The sequence below is a fragment of the Dermacentor andersoni genome, chromosome 4 (assembly GCF_023375885.2).
Source record: "Dermacentor andersoni chromosome 4, qqDerAnde1_hic_scaffold, whole genome shotgun sequence".
Lineage (NCBI taxonomy): Eukaryota > Metazoa > Arthropoda > Arachnida > Ixodida > Ixodidae > Dermacentor > Dermacentor andersoni.
The window spans coordinates 142199088-142218526 of NC_092817.1; the positions used below are offsets into that span (position 1 = coordinate 142199088).

Consider the following 19439-nt stretch of genomic DNA (forward strand, 5'->3'; position numbering starts at 1 on the left):
TACACGACAAGCAGATTCGGTTCGACCCGTTGTGTACATATCATTCTGGATGGCGCACGCATTATATCCGAAGCCAGTGATTTTCCTTATCATTGCGAAGGTTAAACAAAGAAGTCCTAATGACCACTGATATACAAAGTACTACGTACACGTACACGCTTGTTCCTTGTGGAGCCGCCAGCAGTGTCAATAAATAGCCTTCGACGGCCTCACAGTGAGTCGCGACGTTCCAATCGAAGGACGTGCACCGCCTTCTTCCGGCCACCATCGGCACGCGGCTTCCCCAGTATCGAAGTCCGTGGAACATACAGGAGCACGTCACGTATTAGCCTTGCATACCGTTTACACACTGAAAACACCGCCCATTCGTCATCTCGGAGACACTAGATGATACTTCCGAGTGAAATTGCATGCCTCGGCGTTTCATTAGAGGGCCGAACAAGGCAGGCTGTGTGGCTGCTGACCGCACGACCACGCCGAGCGCGCCGCACGCGAGCTTCCTCGTGTCTGCATCGGACGCCCGCGCGGTCCCCCGCGCGCGAAACGCCGAGACCGCCGACCTTCGTCGTGCAGTGTTCGGCGCCGCTTCCGTTGCCGAGACGTCTTCCTCCTACGGCAAACCACTCGCTGAGCGGCCGGGGGCAAAACCTTGATCGTCCTTACGTTTCGACCACGTGGGAGGCAGTACGACTGCGCGTGGGTGCGCTACGCGCGCCCTCCCCCGTTTTCTACCTCCCGCCTTTTTCGCCAACCGCCCACCGCCCATCGGTCTTTCTTGCAGCGTCCGACCTTTCTTCGCCGTCGCGTCCTCCGTCGCCGATGACCAAGGGGAAAGAATAGCCGTCGCGAGACGGAGCAAATATGCCAAGGACTCGCCATCTGCCGCCGTCTATAGTGTGTCGCTAGAGAAGCCACGCGCCGAAGCCGGTCAGAGGCGTTCGCGCCTTTACGGTGCTTCGAGAGTGCGCCCTTGTCTCAACATTTACAGCGCATTCTTCATGTAGACGGGGGGAGCAAGAAAAAAAAAAAGAAAGCACAAGAAGGAAACTGTTCACGGAGAAATACCACCAGACGCGAAGGAAGGAAGTGTACACGACAAATGGCATGCTTCCGGGGTGCTTTGCAGTATGAAACAGCACTGCCGTTCAAGCCTTCCGGAAGCACCCGCGCTTCTCGTGACGCAGCACTTTTCCTACGTGCCTCACTCAACTCAAGTCCGTCCGTGAAGTCAGAGGGAACAAACAGGCCGACCGCGCTTCCCATAAACAACGACCCACGATTCTACGACAGCTTACCGAGATACCCCCCCCCCCCCCCCCCCCGCCACAGAAATTATAAAGAAAAATAAAATAAAATGACTGAACTCGAGACGGAGGAGAAGGGCTTGCATATTTCGGACGGAGCTGGAGCGTTCGTCAACCCCTTGTTCCTGGAAGACTGGGTTCTCGCTGTCACCCGTCTGTCGGTTGACAGGTTGTAGAATCTGCTATCTCTCTCTACTCTTTCTCTCACTCTCTCCTCGCGGGGCAACAAAGCTTCGGCGAGCGCGTCACACTAATCCGCCGTAATAGGCCGCCCGATCAGCAGCGCGCCAGTCCCGTCGCGTGCCGCCTTCCCGACACCCGGCGCGTCGATGGCATTGTCATGGAGGGGGCCCCGCTCGGCGGGAGACCGACACGGGGCGACTGTCCCTACTCAGTGGCGGCGTTTTGCTCGGGTGCGTTGAACGGAGCTCTGCCTCGGAACCAATGCGGCGAGTGAGAAGGCTGACAATCGAGGGAAGGGTAGTTCCTGTCTCGGTAGTTGTCGGGAAGCACGGATGAGGCCGTGCAGGACTCGACTGTCTTCCACAACCGAGTGTTGGCCAGCGAAGAACCAAGCACAATGCCACCCGTGTCCCTCGAGTAAACTCTTGCGCGTACCCTCGTTTGAGCCAGTGTCGAGAACGTTTGGGAATATACAGGTGTTTGCCAAGAGCAAGACAGTGCCGGGGCCTTCTTTCCTTGTATTCCGAGGCACTGTGGTGAGCGCCACGATTTCGCAGCTGTGAATTTGCGAAACTACTTGAAGTGATTGCCTTAAGTTTCTTCTCCGCTAGGGGACCAGCTGCACGATAACTGGGCGAGCTTGCGCCTCCTGTGTAATTGCCGATTACCGAAAGAAAGAAAAAAAAAAAATGAACGCTGATGCTACTTGTTTCCAGAGAATGAGAAAAAGAAAAAGCCTCGTTTCAGTGAAAGCGTGCCACTTTCATCTATGTACTTGGATGAGTGTCTCGCAGCCCGAACGCCCAGTGTCGGGAGGAGCGACAGAAGTGGAATAAGGACAGTATCGATGTAGCACCCAACAGAACAACATTCGCAACAGAACAGGGAAAGTCTTACCGAAGAGGCCGAGTGAAGGAGAGAGAGAGAAATGCAAATATATGTGCGTGGCAGTTTCACCGTTGCCCGGTTGCATATCGAATCAAGTAGCAAGCAGTCGCGAAACTTTCAACGACGGGCGTAAAAATAAAAACCGAGCGGCAAAAAAAAAAAGAAAAAGAGAGAGAGAGAAAGAAAGAAAAGAGAAGAATAACAAGGAACCACGAACTGAAAGCGGCAAGAAGGCGTGCGCTATCGGATGGCATGACCGCGCAGCAAAGCGCGCTGCAAACGCGAGAAAGCAGACGGCGCCCCGATTTTTGGGGTCAAAGCGGGCGCGCGCGTTTACGGCATCGCGGGGTGCGCGCTCAGAAAAGCGAATCGCTGCAGTCGGTCGCTCCGCCTCGAGTGGATTCATAATTTTCTTTTTCGGCGTCTTTTACCCCACCATGTGGTGCGCAGATTGGCGCATGTTCCCGCCGCGGACCGCTGCTCGTCTCTTGAGGGGACTCACTTTCCACGCTTTTTAGCGGGGCGGTGGCGATTTTCGTTAGAAAGACCGACTCCGAAGGAATGCGCCGTTCCTCCTTTCTTTGCCTCGTACATATACCCCCGTCAAGGATGGCCAGCGGCGAAGCGATTATTTTTCCGCGTTTCAGCGTTGCTTCCACGGTACGCGTACGACTTAGCTTCTTTTTTTCTTTCTTTCTGTAGTTCCTTATTTTGAACTCTTCGAATTAGAAGCCATTAGCTACCACGCTCTCGTGAGCCGAACGCTGCGTTCCAGGTGAAGTGAGTGAGTGGTATAAGCTGAATGCGAGTGTCACTAGGGGGTCGGTGTACGTAACCAAGGCGTGTTGCGATCACGCCTTCACAGCGGATGACCTCGTTACGGCGCGTTACGCGGGGTAGTGCAGTAAAGAAAGAAAGAAAAAAATGTTGGCGGCTGCTCACGTAAACCACCGGTGGAGGTGACTGCACGAGTTCGTTAAGGGTCAGGCGCATAACGTAGCCCTTGAGGTCGACGAACTCGTATTTCAGAAAAAATACAGACCGTGACTGTGACGACATACATTGGTGCTTTCCCGGCATAATCGCTCGGCGATAAAGCTCTGCCATCAACGACGTCGACGTGTGTACGCATGTGTTTTAGAAATCAACGGATTATTCACGCAGATTTATAAGGACAGCGTTATTGTCCCAGGGCAATAATTTTTGTCCATGATATCAACCTTTAGTCACTGAACAGTTTTGAGTTCATAGAAACAAGAGATAGGGAGAGAGAGAGTGAGCTAAGCGATGAGGGGAAGGCATGGAGGTTAATCAAGGACGTGCCCGGTGGGCTACCCTACGCTTCTGGAGGGGGAGAAGGGAAGAACAGACAAGGAAAGAAAAATAATAGTCAGTCATTCACAGTCAGTCACAGTGGAATCTCCACTGTCACAAGCGTTCGTACAATCCAGTGTCCTTCAAGAAGCGCGGAAGGGCTTTTTTGGCCTTTTGCATCGGCTACAATATAGTTACCTTCGTTTCCAACTGCACTCAACCTAATCTAATCATTCGCTCAAGGAGCACACCTTCAGAATAATTCTTCTGTACGCCCTTGCCAGGCGTTTTATTTTCTGCAGTGTGTAAATACGTGAGAGCTTCCTGTAGACAAACAGACGCACACACAAACACACGTGCGCACTCCGCACCGTTCTTACTGCGAAATCACTCGCGGTGTGTGCAGAGAGCTTTGGTGACAGCTATAATCGGAGTGCTTTTGGTAGCTGCAGAGGGAAGAGCACAATCACGCTCGTCCTTCGCTGGAGTGAGGACGTCGACTGCGTCAACGATCTTTATCGCGACTGCATCGCCCCGTACAAGGCAGAGCGCACAGCGCCAGTCCAATGGCGGCGTTTGCAATCGCGACGCTATGCGCGTTTTCGATAAATAAACTGCAGGACGCGAGCTAGAAAAAAAAAAAAGTGAGAAAAGAATAGATAAGCAGGTTTTCATATTTCGAGAACTGAAACCGAAAATAATCTATATTGAAATGAAAATAAAGTACAAACAACGAAGAAATGCGCGCACCTTGTGTCTATACAAGACGGGGGCTGGAAGGCGCGGTAGATATTGAAGTATGCATATATATTGACGAGCTTGATGTACCGAAGGACGCACTAATTGGAGCCCTGCTATAAGCTATGGAAAACAGACTGGTAAACAAAAATGGTTTCGGGTACGTGGGAAAAGCGTTGTTTGGTGGGTGCGCACACCAAACGCTCATCGCGCATTCATTGAAGGAGATAGCGCTGGAAGAAGAAAGAGCTTATTGAAAGCAAACATTAGCTTGCGCAACTACAACGAACGCCCATTAAAAAAAAATCTAAAGCTTGTCTGTACGTACACGCACACACTGTTCTTCAAATGCGAGCGAACTGAGCAAAAAAGAAGAAAAAAAAGATGCTCGGCGAAATCCTACATCTGACTCGCGGAAACGTTAGCAAGTTCGAAACCGACCCGCGCCGCTCGGAGAACACAATGAGATCATCAGGCAATTGTCCAGCTTAAATTACGCCGCGAGGGTAAAGCTAACAGATGCAATTACCCTGTCGCGGCATGTCGGCTGATGTACCCCGCGCAGGCACGTCGACCTTTAGAGGAGGCCATTAGCGTGTCAGGCTAACAGTACCAGCTGCTCGACAGTGGTCCCAGCTATTAGCGGACTCTGCCTGCGAACGCTGTGCCGTTAACATCGGTAATTACGCCTCCGGGGATGGCGGTCCCGCAAGCCGTTCAGTGCATTGTCCCAAGGGGCTGCGGAGCGGTGTGCCCAACGAACGCGTTGACGGCGCAAGAGCTAACCACGATGGAGTATACATTACTTGCAGAAAACTAAAGTACTGTTTAACAGTCTCGGAAGAGAACAGCAGTTTACGATAGGTAGCGAAACACTGGAAGTGGTAAGGGAATACATCTACTTAGGGCAGGTAGTGACCACGGATCCGGATCATGAGACTGAAATAACCAGAAGAATAAGAATGGGTTGGGGTGCGTTTGGCAGGCATTCTCAAATCATGAACAGTAGGTTGCCACTATCCCTCAAAAGGAAAGTGTACAACAGCTGTGTGTTACCAGTACTCACATATGGGGCAGAAACCTGGAGGCTTACGAAAAGGGTTCTGCTGAAATTGAGAACGACGCAACGAGCTATGGAAAGAAGAATGATGGGTGTAACGTTAAGGGATAAGAAAAGAGCAGATTGGGTGAGGCAACAAACGCGGGTAAACGACATCTTAGTTGAAATCAAGAAAAAGAAATGGGCATGGGCCGGACATGTAATGAGGAGGGAAGATAACCGATGGTCACTAAGAGCTACGGACTGGATTCCAAGAGAAGGGAAGCGTAGCAGGGGGCGGCAGAGAGTTAGGTGGGCAGATGACATTAAGACGTTTGCAGGGACAACATGGCCACAATTAGTACATGACCGGGGTAGTTGGAGAAGTATGGGAGAGGCCTTTGCCCTGCAGTGGGCGTAACTAGGCTGATGATGATGATGATGATAAGAATTCTTGGTGATATTTTATAAACTTTCGATTCATTTTCTATAGCCTTCAATTGTCACTCTTTAGAAAATATTTTGTAGTTCAGTCTGTACTTTTGTAACGGGGACGTCTGGAATGCGCCTGCTAGGGGACCCACCCACGCTCTCGGCAACGCGCATGTCGAACCTCAGAAGAGTCACGTTGGTAAAACACTGAGTGCCTCGCTAACGATTCTCCTACGCGAGTTATTAAGAGGGCCGCAACGAGACGTTGGCAGTGGTTAACGCGCATTGTTATCGTTGCTCATGCGTTATAACTACAGACCTTACACTGCTGTGCAGTTTGGTTTAAAAAGTCCCGTTCCACGCCTTCAGTCGCATCGTGCTTTCAGAAGTCAGCGCCGTTCTACCCCACGGACATGGCCGCACAAGTGGGAATACTCGCGTGTGGGCGACCCATTCAGAGGGAACGCAACGTAGCCTACACGGGCGCCGATCCCACGCAACGCGAATCTTTTTGTCTTGGTCTTGGACCAAGCGCTTTCCTTGCGCACTCTAGCGTTCGCGGAGGTGTCGGTGCGTGGCCGTGGAGCAGGATACATGTTGTTGTAAACAATAATCGAAGCAGAGTGCTAGTGATAGCTAAGCTCATCAGCCCAGAAAGTCGCACGCGCCATATTACAGTACCCTAAGAGAGAGAGAAAGAGAAAAGGGAAGGAAATACAAGGAGGTTAGGGGGTGTAATAACTGAATGCGACAGATTTGAGTGCCGTATACTGTAGAAACGTTAGGCATCGTCCAGTGCAGGCGCATGCGTCCAAATCTCGCGTTCCGTCTCTTTCTCTCTCCTCTCCCTCCCCACGAGCAGGGTAGCAAACAGGTCAAAGTCTAGTTAACGTCCGTGCACATCGATCACTTTCTCTTTTGCACTATCTGTTACATCTCAAGCGCACGACTTCCCGTCTTCGGTTTATGGTCGCTAACGGTGCGCAAAAGTATTACGCAGCAGAGATTGGATTCGGCAGCAACGCAAGAAACCACGTGTGCCGAGCGTCCAGTGCACGCTAAGGAAGCTGAAGTGGTCAAAATTGATCTGTATACAGCGTCGCGACGTTATTTCGCATGGCCATATTTTGGTTTGAGGCCGTAAAGCTCAACAAACCCCCCTTTTTTTTCCTCGCACGACAGGGCTGCCCCGTATGGGTTATGCAAGTACGTAAGCTTCTCTGCAGTAAACGCTGGAAAGTATAATAAGTATAATAACACTTATTTTTTTTTTAATGCTTCAGAAGGCACTGCTTTTAGGCGCTAGGGCAGCTTCTTTACAACACGTTCTTGCGCTTAGGAGGTAGAAAAAAAACCGTTGAATATATAACAAAAAAAAAGAAGGACATCTGAAGCTGTGAGCTTGCCAACAGTGACGTCAGTTTCGTCCAGCTTAGGTGCTTTCACGGTATACTATATATTTATTTGGGATGGCTGTCGCAGAGGCCGACGAAACCAGGCGTACAGGAATTAAATTGATGTGATTTACCGTCGGAAACATTCACAGTGGGCTACGCGGCGAGGCACAGCGGAGAACTCCGGCTTAAGTTTTGATCGAGCAATGGATGTCGTATAGCGCTGGAAGACGCGGACAAGAGCGAGACAACAAGGACGAGCGCTAACTTTCAACTAAGTGTTTATTTCCGGTAAACCACCGTATTTGTGGGCCCGCACACCGATTAGATAGATTGCTCTAAGTAGCCTCCCCCCCCACCAGAACAAAAAAACGCTTCTAATTTAGATCACGTGGGGTTCTTTAACGTACATTCGAAGTAAAGTACACAGACATGTTACAGTGCGCCCGAATCGGAATGCGGCCGCCGCCACAGCAGGGTATCGAACTCGGCTACCTGACGCTCTGCATCAGGATTTCAGAGCCACCGAACCGTTGCGGTGGGTCACGTTTGGGGGATAATTACTCGCATTGGTGACCTCTCGCGGCGGGAGTTGGCACGAACTTTCGGCTTCGAAACGCGAACGACTGCGTTCGCTAAGGGGCTGAAGTTTTTCGAGCTTCCGCCAGCAGCGGCGTTCCAACACGTGGAGTTATTACGACTACACGCAGGAGGCGACGCCACTTCGAAAGCAGCATTATGAGGAGTCGGGCAGCCTGCGAGATCGACGCTGGCGCCAGACGTCGCGGGAGCCAAATGGCTCTCCGACGCGTCGAGGTATACGACGCTGGCGGAAAGAAGGACTCGAATGCCGTAATGCTTCGGCGAATGGTTGCGTTCTCTGAGCAACAAAACCATCGCAGCGAGCAATCTTCATTACTATTTTCATATGTTTCTTCTTTTACGACGCTGAAGACCGTTTCCTGTCGAATGGTTTTGCCGTCTGCATTCACGGTACGGCGTGCAACGAAAGATGTCTCACGCGTTATGCGAATTGCAGAAGCTATACTATCGTGAATGTGCGATACTTTTTTTCCTATAGAGTCCAAATCGACGATGTGTGAAATATTACGTGGCGTGCCGATAACTATGCACTGATGAGCTTATGGTCCGCGGTTGGTGATGACGTGTATCAGCTGAGACGTATGGTCTGTTGAAATAAAGCTTTCGCGTAGTAAACACGTATCCTAATGTTTGGATCGCGCGATATATAGCGCTGCGATACATTGAGGACAGGCGGACTTCAGGGAGACATTGGTGAACGGAAAAATAGCATTTGCCCAAAAGCATGACACCATAAACTAGTATTTCTTCTGTAATTCCACAAATTCAAGCTTCGACCAGAATGCCAAGATAATTTGACCCTCAAGATGCTTTAGTTATTCATTTTTTTTTTAAATTGCTAATCATCAGATCGCTTTCTTTCTCATGATAATCGTTACGAACAACCTAACAAAATGTATTTGCTTTCAAAGAAGGCATGACGCAATCTGGTTGAAGAGGGATGTTGCTTTGCCGGTGGGTGAGGATTTAGATGTAAACCTTTTGATGAACGCGCGCATCAAGCAGTGAACAAAAACATATGCAGATGCGATGCGCGCGTGAAAATCTCGGCAAGTGCGAAGTATTCTGTATGAGAAGGGCCTCATAGAAAAATATATTATGGATAATTAACAAAGCCATAGATATCTTTACTGATATTATTAGGCGAATATGTTATTCGGCTCATTTTCCCGTGACCAGAGGGTGTCACACTCATGTAGAATGATTATTATTATTATTATTATTATTATTATTGTTAATATTATTATTATAACATTAACGCAAACGACAACTGCGAAGCGGTGGCGGCAGTGCTATATCGGAAGTTTACGTCATTCCCGAGTGCAAGTAAGCGCTTCCGCAAACAAGCTTAAGCTGCATAATAGTGGCACATGACGAAGCTGGGATAACGGGGTAGTTTTTATGGATACACAAACTGAATGTACGAGTAGCCACTGCATGGAAGCGGCATAAGCGCATCTCACAGCTTTCATGTGCATGGTTGGTTGCCTCCTGTACAGCTGTTCAAACCACCACAGTACGCCACTGCCCGCTAATGGTGAAGAGAAAATTGCAAGCAAGCAAATAGTTGTCGGAAATCGTGCGCGAATTATTTTATTGTGCTACATTAGACGCGGTATATGATTTCCCAAACGCGCGCAGCAGTTTTTTTAGACCCTCTGGAGAACGAGAACCTGGAACGCTTTAGATCACATGATCGAAATTGCATGGACGACTAAACTTATCGGCTACCCGATAGACGGGCTCTTTTTTCTATGGCTTTTTTTTTTTTTTCTAGGTTTCGGTTACCTTCCAAACTTCGACCCTCGATCAAATATAAAACAAGCGACCTCGCGCCTATAGCAACTACAAACCTTGATAGTAGAGTCATGCAAGCGGATGCTATAATCGTTAAACGAATTATTCTACTTATGCAAACTTCTGAAGAAAGCGAGCGACGAAATACCAGTAGCGTTTTTTAAGCTCCGCTGAGCTGCAAGACTCATTACGTTCCTGCGCATAGGAAAACGTAACGCCGACATAACAGTTTCGCCTTTAAATACAGCTCAATCAGGCCGCACCCGACGCACTCTTGCGGGTATACACTTCACATGCTGCTAAGATTTGCAAAACAGGAGCACGAATTGCCATAGTTACCTCTCACAAGTCCCTACGTTCTTAACATTTCAATGAAGTGGTAAAAGAATACTCTATCGAAAAGAGAAGGCGTGCAAAAAATAAGAGATACAACTCTGCAATTGGTTGCGAGTCACCCACCTGTAGTATGGCGATCCCTCGATCGCGACGTGCTCGTTCTTCTAGAAATCCGTCAGGAATCCGCGTAAGCGGTACAGGCCGACCGGCCGCGCACACCCACGAGACACCCGTCCACAAACACACACACCAAACGGGGCAACGCGGTCCGTAGCGACATGCAGCACCGATGTCGGCCACCAGGAGACCACCGGTCAGATTCGCCGCCGCCAACTATGTCGCAGTGCGAAACGAAACTCCACTAGAGAACTCCCGGCGAGCTTCACGACTGCACTTCCCGTAGTACCGAGCACAACGATGAGGTGTCCGAAGAGAGAAGCTCGGGGTGCAAGACGCGCGCACGCACTCGACAGGCGCTGGCCGCCGGCGACACGACGTTTCGGCTCTCGCGAAACCGTTCTCCTTCCCGTGCGAGCGCTGGCCGAAAAGCGGGACGCGGAGGAGCAGCGGCTGCAGTCCGCCGGCGCGACTATCGTCGAGCGACTGGGATTGGGCGCGCGGCCGCCTTCTCCATCACCTACGCGGCGCCCAGTTTCTTCGTCGCTTTGTTTTTCCTCTCCTCTGCCTTTTTCCCCTTTCGTCAGTCACGCCAGAGTAGCAGCGAACGCTTGGTCACGTGCTAGGTGAGGCTCGACGTCACGCGAAACGTCACCACGGTGGAGAAAGCGGCCGTACGAGAAGGAGTGTGAGTGCTAAGGAAGAGGAGGAAGACTACGGCGCTGAGGACGAAGAATAAGAAGCAAGCGGCGGCGCGCGGGAGGCAGGTTCCCTTTCCTTCGAGCAGCTCTGTCCACCACCATTCGGTGGCCGTACGCCGCCGCCGAAACATGTCGCATGCGGCCGATGGCGACAGCGGCTGCGCTGGACACGTCTGGCCGGCGGCTGGGCGGCTAGCGCGCGTAGGCCGCGGGATCCCTTTAACGCCGAACAGGGCGGTCTGAAGCATGCAGGCCGTGTGCTCTCTTGGTGTACCCATACTGACAAGCACAGCACTGATGGGGTTGCAACTTATTTCGAGCTTGTTCCACGCCCAACAGAACGCTCAGTGCTCGAGCCGGAACTCGTCGGCAAACGCACTCGGTGCGCATTTTTGCGGTATGGTCAGGTGGAGTGCGTTAACAAAAAAGAGGTGTGCGATGTGCCTTGCTGAAGCCCAACCCTGCTCAGAACTTGCGAATTTTGCCGCCGAGAAGTGTCGTTCACAGATTGAAGCTACACTTTGGTCCGCTTGATTCTTCGAGATAAGTTGCCGTGACACAGTTCTTGGCTGAACAGCCGGAAGAAACGACGGCGACGCATGTCGGGCATACATAGCGAAAATTCGGATACAGCCTGCACATTTTCCGCCGCGCTTATGCGCACCTTTTCAACTCGTGACAGGTAAATTCGTCTATCTCGAGCTTTTGTCACAATTTATTGCAGGGATTTCCAGGTACTCGTAGCTAGTGTGCTTGGCATCGTATGGTATAATATAATACATAAAATTGTAATTGGCTACCCGTGCAGAGTAGCCAACCGGAACTACCCCTGGTTAACCTCCCTGCCATTCTTTGGATTCTTTCTCTCTCTCTCTGTCGCTAAGGCGGCGAGTTGCTTCGTTGTTATTGTGAAAGCCACATTATTTGAACACAACCGCGATATATATGCCACTGTACTCGCGTCCTATGCGGTTATAACCGCGATGTGGTCACGAGGTAATAGAGGGCTGCAAATAACTGAGAGCGTAAAGGTATATAAAGGGGTTAATGTGTTTGACGCATTTGGCGGCCGCATCAGCTTATCATGATGAGTCCGCCGAATGCACAAGTGCTTCTTCAACTGCCAAGCACACCTTCTACGAAATAATCCTGCCGTCGTTGTTGGTGACAAATCCACGCATATTTCGGCTTGTCGTGAATGGTGACAATGAAAAACAAATTCAGCTAACAGTTGAGAACGAAAGAAGGCTGCCCTGTGAAAAAACGTTTGTACTATTTCTAACTGCCCCCTACTTAAAAGCCGCCAATTGCATCATGTCATTGGCAGAAGTAGGTTTGCTAACGCTAACACTACTAGGGTCTCTTTACAAAATATTTCTTCACTTCCAAAATCACGCAGCAACTTTGGCAAACTAACTGTTGGTTTTGCCAGTGTGAAAATGTGGAATAATTTACTGGCTCCTGTGGAATCTTCATCTACATTATCATCATACCAACGTTCACTGAGAGCTTTTATTACTACCTTGTTAACTGTATCTATACTTGGATGTATATATTTATGTTACTTATTATGTACATCTTTTGTTATGATGGTTTGCCATAGGTTTTAATGCCTTAGCACTATACAAGTTGTGTAATTCGTTGTTTGTTTGTTCATAACCGCAGTTATCGCCTTTTTAGTTATATATTAGTATGAAACTAAGAACAAGATGTCCTGCTGCAGTTTATAGCTGCGGGAACCCCTCTGTATAACGTATTCTGTATATATGTACCTGTAATGAAACAATAAACTTGAACTTGAACTCAACATTTTCAGCTTCTTTCGTCACTAATATCCCATATTTGCTACCAGATGTTGCCGCGCGTGGTTTATTCTCAATGGAACCGATTATTTTTGACTGGACTGGCATACGCAACCTCATTAGGAATTTGTAAGTGCATTTCTTTCGAGGTGAATATGGTATAAGCACGAAGTTATTGAATAACGCCCAAACATTTTCTTCTGTAATGTTGTCTTAGCTCTTCCCACAGTCCTTGGATTCCTGCATAGTGCCGGACGACCGGAAGGTTGGGAAGGTGGTTGCCATACACAAGTCTGGTAATTCTCATAATCCTAACAACTACAGGCCAATATCGTTAACCAGCATGCCGTGCAAACTCATGGAACACGTAATTTACAGTCATCTCGTCAACTTACTCAAAAATTATTATTTTTTTTTTCGGTTCATTGGCATGGGTTTACAAAAAAAGAACCTACTAACGTCAAGCTCAGCTCTTATCTTTTACCAACGATTTGTTTTCTGTGTTAGACAGTTCTTCAACCCTTGGTTGTATGTTTATTGATATCGCTATACATTTGATTCCGTTTCCCACATATGCTATTTCTAAAACTCAATGTGCTTAACACTGACCATCATGTCTTAAAGTGGATCGAGTTCTTTCTAATCGCACGCAGTTCGTAACAGCTAACGATAACCGACCACCTTCCAACAAGGTAACATTTCGCGTGCCCCAAGAGGGGCTCCTACTGTTTCTTATCTACATTAACGACCAGCCCAATAACATTTCCTCATCGATTAAACTTTTCGCGGATGACTGCGTCATTTATCGTGAAATTTTAAACCACTCTGACCATCTTGCGCTTCGAGCTGACCTAAATAACGTTTCTGCTTGCTGCGATTCTTGGTTAATGAAACTTGACACCGCAAAATATAAATTGATAAGAGCTTCTCGTCGTACTTCTAACAACGAGACTCGCATGTACTTTCTTAATAACGCTAGCTTAACGCAAGGCACCACTTGCAGATACCACGGCGTATATATTTCTGACAGTCTTTCCCGGCAGACTCTATTGATTATGTAATCAGCAACGCTAACCGTGCTCATGACTACATTCGTCGGAATTTCTCCCTTGCGCCTACTAATCTCAAACTACTCTTATATAGAACACTCGTATATCCAAACTTGAGTATGCGTCATACGTTAGGGACCCATGTGTCAATACGCTCATTCTTAACCTCGAAGCCATTCAAAATCGTGCTGCTCGCTTCATCTTGTGTAGCTGTTTTTGCACTGCTAGCGTAGTCATATTGAAAGTAAATCTTAAGCTCTCTAACCTTTCACTCCAATGCAAAATCTTGGGTCTGTCTTTTTCATAAAATTTATCACTTTAACACAAGCCTGCGTGATCGTCTTTATTTTTTTGCCTCCCCTGCACATGTCATTTAGCAGTGACCATCACTTCAACGTCGACGTGCCCAATAGTCGCACAAATATGAAATTTAATTCCTTCTTAAAAAAAAAATTGCACTGGCTGGAACCACCTACCAGAATCCATTGCCTCCATAACCGATGTTGATGCCTTCAAGGCAGCTGTTTCTGATTATTACATCTAAGCTTGCTTCGTTTCCTAGTAACTTGTACTATGTACAACTTGCTGTTTTCTTCATATATATATGTATACGTGCTTTTGTAACTACCACTCCTCTCTGTAATGCTTCAGCTTTGGGAGTAAATAGATGAAATGAATTAAATATGCCCGTTATTTCCGTTCACGAAGGCAATACTACGAACGGTGCCAAGCGCTATGAATAATCAGACAGAGACGACCCCAAAAACTTCCTGCTTTATTTCATATTTGTGGTCTGTATTATGTATTTTTTACTTTGACGCGCCGATAGGCCAACACATAGCACCCATCATAAGCTTTCCTATTGAAACACCAGCTGGTCTGCATCTTTATCTCTGCCTAAACAGTGGAAAAATGATAGGTTATTTTTGTTCCCATCTGCCACATAAATGGCATCGCAATTAGACAAGGCTGGAGCTGGTCACGTACGCATATGACACGTTTCGGTGTATGTGCACTGCTATTCTGCGTACCCACCGTGGTTGCTTAGTGGAAATCTGGTGTTGGGCTGCTGAGCACGAGGTCGCGGGATCGAATCGCGGCCACGGCGGCCGCATATCGATGGGGGCGAAATGCGAAAATGTCCGTGTACTTAGATTTAGGTGCACGTTAAAGAACCCCGGGTGGCCAAAATTAATCCGGAGTTCCGCACTACGACGTGCCTCATAATCAGTTCGTGGTTCTGGCACGTAAAACCCCACATAATTTTCTTTTAATTTTGTTTGCTGTCTTTCGTACACACCTGCTGCCAACAATCGTCGCGATCCAAGAAAAATTTACACTTTAGTACAGGCGAACAACGTTCATATCTGCAAGTTGAAGCGATTTCCAGCACCTGTGGTCGCCGTTATAGCCACCTCTATGAGCACGTCGCTAGCACTCGGCAGCGAATAAGGCACCTGGCCCTGACTGCAGGATTATGCAGAAACTCCTGGCTACACAGTCTAGTAAGTTTGTCGATGTTCATCTTCTAATTAACTGACCAACCACACCCGATTCAAGTAATCTTGGTCATTGAACGCGCTTTTTTTAAATTTCTATATTATATACATATATCCGCATTTGAAATACGGAAGCAACAGACGGTGAAGGGAGACAAGCGATCGTTGTTGTGGTTTATAATATCCTGAGTAAAAGGCCACCGAAGGGCCGGCTATCCCAATCGTTAAGCAAGATCCACTGAAAAAATGTAGAAACAGAGAAAAACGTGGAAAGTAAATATTGCAAAGGAATGAACCACTGCATAACTCATACATAGCCTGCGATTACATTACCTAGTCGGGGCACGACGTAACGCGCGGAAGCTCAGTCACAGCACGCGTCACAACAATCACTTCTCAAAAAAAGAAGAAAAAGAAATACATAAATAAGAGAGAGAGAGAAAGGAAAACCTTCTACGCAGCGAATAATAAAGCGCTTTCGCTACGCATACTATACGTAAGATATTGACGCTACATTGACGGCAAACGAGATAACAATCAGCCTTGAGCTGGCTGCCATAGTTGGCTGCCCCACCGACGCTGGCAGCATAGGTACGCGCTTCCCCGCTAACTATCGATTCCTCGCCCATCATCTGCAAGCGGGACGCCAGATTCGTAGCAAGGATTCTACGTGCTTTCTCGCACGCACAGGCGCACGTAGTCCGTACAGCGTCCGATCTCGCGCGTTGTTGCCCGTTGCGAGATGCCGCGCCGCCCGACCAGCGGAGGTGGGGGTCATGCGGCGAAGCTAACCGGAACGAAGCCGGCCTGATTTACGCCGCGCTTTGTCTTCGCCGTCCGAGCGGGCGCCTCGTGGGAAAACCGATGCTGCAGGGACGGACATCGCGGGAAATAAAGGCAGCCACGGCTCCGTTGACGCGGTTAGCGCCGCCGCCGCCGCTCCTCGGTGCGCGAGCGGCATGGCAGCGGGCTGCTCCGCGGCTGACTGGCCATCACGCGGAACGAACGCCGCAGGTGTTGGACCCCCCTTCGAAACTCGGAGAAACTTTCACGCTCTTTTACGCACGAACAGTGCAAGAAGGAGCGTTGTGGGAGAAAACACCCGCCTCATAGTTATTTATTTATTTATTTATTTATTCTTGCGAAAATTATGAAACCGCACTGTGACTAGTGTTTCTGGTGTGTTCGTAGGCGTGTTCTTAAACCGGAAGCAGTGTGCAGCAAAAGAATAACAAAGAAATCACAGCCACAAACCACAGTGACGAAGTAACGTGCTTTGACGACATTTAATGTCACTCTTTTAATCTTGACGATTTTCGGTGGCTTGCGATACATTTCCGTGTTACAGACGTGAAAAGGAGCAGACGGCAGGAACAGTTGCTGCTAACAACTCCTTGTTTATTCGTGTTGATTAAGTAAGCCCTGTCGAGCTGCCGCTCGTATTCTAGGTTAACGTTCCTGTTCATACGGCAACAAAACACGAAGACGGTCAGAAACACACGATGGAAAACTGTACGCGGGGTGCCAAGGTGGATGACAAACGGGTGCACCCAAGGTATACGACACCATAAATCACAATTGCAGATGGATGCCGACTATACGAGCACGTGCGGTGCCACTCAATAGTTTCTCAGTCTTCGCACTAGTCATGTCTCATCTCTGTCAGTTTTCGTCTTTTGTGTGTGTCTGTGTGTGTGTGTGTGTTTGTTATACACGAATGCTAGTTATCGCGACAAAAGCACGCCAGTCGCTCAAGTAAGGTGACATGGAGCCGTATTTTGTGATGATCGAATGTTCCTTATTATTACACAGTAACGCACCAGCACGACGATTTGCAACGAACTGTACGTATTAGACAATGCGATGTAGTTTTGATATGCAGTGAACTTCTTGCCCTTCTTTATACGAAGCTTTTCCTCCAATCACAATGGGCACAACCAGAACGTCGCCTTTGGAGTCTGCACTAGTTCGACACCGAAATGAAGTTTCACGTGCCACTTAAGCTCAAAAGCTGCGACACAAGTTTGGCGCACAGAATAGCACTTGGCGTGACGTTCCCACTGCGCTACGCGTACGACATCGGTCGTAGGAGCAGCCGAAATTACGACCACTGCCACGTAGAAGAGACACTATAACGCTCATATTCTGCGTCTGCCGAGCAGGCACAATCGAGCGCCGCACTTTAGCCTATTGTATGGCAACCATCGATCAATGTAAGACCATTCTCGCGGGACTTTATTCTGGCTCCTCGCCGTCAGCTGACACAAGCTATGCACTTAAAGTACGAGCCGTAGTATGCGTTTTTGTGCACGTCAAAGGATTGTACTCAAGATTGTCATTCAAATATGCTGCCATGTTAACCAACCTTCATCGCACCAACATAGCCGACATGGTCATCATCACCCCCCCCCCCTCTTTACTTCCCTTTAACCTTTTCCCCAGCGTAGGGTTAGGGTTAGGGATACCCGCTTGTGCAACAAATTGTCGCTGTGTGCTGTGTGGCGTTGTATTGTGACGGTGCACATGGACAAGATCGTGCGCGCAAGAGAGACGAAGAAGAAGTGGTAGACTGTCTACTGGAAGTGTGGCCTTTGCACCACCCTGGGCGATTACCACTAACTTTTGCCCACGTAGACAATTGTACATACTTCGTAACATTAGGTGGAAGTGCTGGGCAACGACTCAGAACGGAGCTTCGCAGTGGACCCCACTTCGGTTCTTCACCTATGACTCGGGAGATGGTGTCTGGTTCGGCAACGCCTGCGTCTTCTGTCGCACTCCCGCATCCACGTGATCCAGCAGCCTTCTGCGGCACCGATGGTGCCGACATCGACGACTAGCTGTAGATGTACGAGTGGGTGAGCAGCCACACCAAATGGGATCCCGCAGTGATGCTGACGAACATAATTTTTTTACTTCGCGAGAACAGTGCGTGTGTGGTTTCAAAACCACGAAGAACTTGGTGACTGGGAAACCTACAAGCAGAAGCTGCAAGATCTCTTCGGAAAACCACTGGGTCGGAAGGTCGTCGCCAAGAAAGAGTTGACATCACGAGTTCAGACGTACACCGAAGGCTACGTCGCCAATATACAAAACGTGCTGGCATTCTGCCGCAAGGCCGACGGTGAAATGCCGGAGTCTGACAAAGGTGGGCATGTTTTCTAAGGTGCCGCCAATGATGTCCTTAATTTACTCATTTGTAAGAAGTGTACTTCGGTTAATGACATTATCACGGAGTGCAAACGGTTTGAGCAGGTCAAACGCCGTCGTATCTGCCAGCCATTTGCACGGCTTTCCAATACGACTGTATACATACATCGTCTTGTGAAGACCGACAAGGCTCTCTTTCGAGGCAGCAGCAGCCTTCAGAGCAGCTGACGAAGATTATGCACCCTGAGCTGGAAGCCGTGCGTACCGCGGCTCTGTACCTACCTGTCAACGATACATGCGCTCCTATGTTTCCCCTTGTTCAGGCTATAGTGCGCCAAGAATTCGCCAAATTAGGCTTGCAGTCACTTTGCGCCGTGGCTAGTTCCCGGACAACCAAACAACCTTCGCTCGTGCATACTCAAAATCAATCACTTCCTCGAGGTTCTCGCAACATGGCAGAGTGGCGAACACCGGATAACCGACATATTTGCTTCAGTTGTCGCCGCGTTGATCACGTCGCCCGTTACAGTCGCAAACCGCTGGTCCTCGATGCCGTTCTCGAACAGGCCTCCTCTAGACGGCAGTTTTAGTCATATTCTACATTGCCTGATTCGGGCAATCTAGAAATCTCGCCGCTGCCATATATAGCGCGGTGCTTGTCGTAATGCACGTACACAGACAATTGGAACATGTTTAATAGGGTTGTGTAACTTCGCCGCGTTCGTGACGAGTAGGGCAGTGAAACATCAAATTGTTCAGCCGCTTTTTTTTTTCTTTTTTTTTTTCTAATAAATATTAAAGTCCTGCTACAGCAGTGCAAAATGGACTCGGTGGCTTCTGAATTCTTCATTAAATATACACCCTTGGCGCGTATAATAAATATAATAGAAAGCAAATGTAATGAGAGCTGTGAGCTGTGGCTTGATCACGGTATACACGCATAGTGCGTTAGTAGGCAATGCATAGACATTCCACGTTTACAAATTCGTAACGCTCCACGGAACCACTGCATGTGCAATGGTTTTACATGGCTTCCAAGATTTCGACGCCCTGCTGTCTGCATGGCGCGGGACGCGACGCGTCGCGGAAGCCA

General features: G+C 48.8%; 1 protein-coding gene across 3 annotated transcripts in view; it reads right to left on the reverse strand.

Annotated features, from left to right (window-relative positions):
• Positions 1-19439, reverse strand: part of LOC126537858 (uncharacterized) — a 334043-nt gene that overhangs the window by 216205 nt on the left and 98399 nt on the right. For 2 of the 3 annotated variants that reach the window (XM_055074487.1, XM_050184938.2), the window contains exon 1: positions 10152-10622. The exons of the other annotated variant lie outside the window; for it this stretch is intronic. The gene's annotated coding sequence lies outside the window, so the exon portion shown is untranslated. Of the gene's footprint in view, positions 1-10151; positions 10623-19439 lie in introns of those variants that run through there. 3 annotated transcript variants of the gene reach the window in all.